Source organism: Muntiacus reevesi, chromosome 15 (assembly GCF_963930625.1).
Source record: "Muntiacus reevesi chromosome 15, mMunRee1.1, whole genome shotgun sequence".
Lineage (NCBI taxonomy): Eukaryota > Metazoa > Chordata > Mammalia > Artiodactyla > Cervidae > Muntiacus > Muntiacus reevesi.
Window position 1 is genome coordinate 42,281,296 of NC_089263.1, and position 1,420 is coordinate 42,282,715.

A 1,420-nucleotide genomic window follows, 5' to 3' on the forward strand; every position below is an offset into this window, starting at 1 on the left:
CTCACTTTAACTCTGTGGGCCTTCCCCTCATGTTGCAGGGGGTTTGGAGAATAGAAAGGGTCTAGAACCTGGAGCTGTGCATTTCAAGTGTGAAGGTGAGCTCATAGCTCTTATCAGTAGAATAGAAGGCTTGAGAGGTTTCAAACAAATAATCACCTGTGCTTATCTATCCATTCTCTCTTGAAGTGGGTGTCTCTGTTAAAAAAAAAAAAAATTCTCTCTCTTTCTGCCAGCCCTTCAAGATGCTAAAGGGGAAGAAGGTGGCCCTGGCTCCCGCTATGGTGAAGAAGCAGGAGGCCAAGAAGGTGGTCAACCCCCTTTTCGAGAAAAGGTCCAAGAATTTTGGCATTGGACAGGACATCCAATCCAAAAGGGACCTCAACTGCTTCGTCAAATGGCCCCACTACATCCAGCTGCAACAGCAAAGGGCTATTCTCTATAAGCGGCTGAAATTGCCTCCTGCAGTTAATCAATTCACCCAGGCCTTGGAACAACAAACAGCTACTCAACTACTTAAGCTGACCCACAAGTACAGTCCAGAGACGAAGCAAGAGAAGGAGCAGAGGTTGCTGGCCCAAGAGGAGAAAACTGCCGGCAAGCTGCCCACCAAGAAGTCACCTGTCCTTCGAGCAGGGGTCAACACTGTCACCACCTTGGTGGAGAACAAGAATGCTCATCTGGTGGTAATTGCTCATGACATGGATCTCATCAAGCTCATGGTTTTCCTGCCCACACTGTGCCGAAAGATGGGGGTTCTCTACTGCATCATCAAGGGGAATGCCAAGCTGGGGTGCCTGATCCACAGGAAGACCTGCACCACTGCGGCCTTCACACAAGTCAACTCGGAGGAAGCTGGTGGAAGCCATCAGAACCAATTACAACGATAGGTATGACAAGATCTGCCACCACTGGGGAGGCAATGTCCTGAGGCTGAAGTCAGTGGCTCTCAACACCAAGCTGGAAAAGGCAAAGGCCAAAGAGCTGGCCACCAAACTGGGCTGAGTGTGCACCACTGAGCTTTCTGTACATAAAAGTAATAAAAGATTCTTTAAAAAAAAAAAAAATTCTCAAAAACCCCTGCCTAAGCTTCTCTTGTTTAGCAATACAGCTTTGCCAATGAGGCTAAATTGGGATGGCTGATTTGGAAGGACAAAGGAAACCATGTGCAAAGACACAGGGGTATGAGAATGCGTTTCTTCAGGCAAAAGCAAATCATTCAAAAGAACTGGCACAAAGGGTGTAATCACTGAAAAGGTAGACAAGGGACAGATTAGCATGAGTGCTAAGGAAGTATACACTTTAGATTCTACTTCAGACTAGTGTTTCTCACATATAAGTAGCATAAAAGGAAAAAATTCTCATAGATCCTGTCTTGACTTAAATTCTCTTTAAATATCATGGCAGACACTGTTTATAATTC

General features: G+C 45.8%; 1 pseudogene; it reads left to right on the top strand.

The window, feature by feature from the left end:
• The first annotated feature begins 242 nt into the window (after window positions 1-242).
• Window positions 243-1,002, top strand: LOC136146969 (large ribosomal subunit protein eL8 pseudogene; annotated as a pseudogene).
• The last annotated feature ends 418 nt before the right edge of the window (window positions 1,003-1,420 follow it).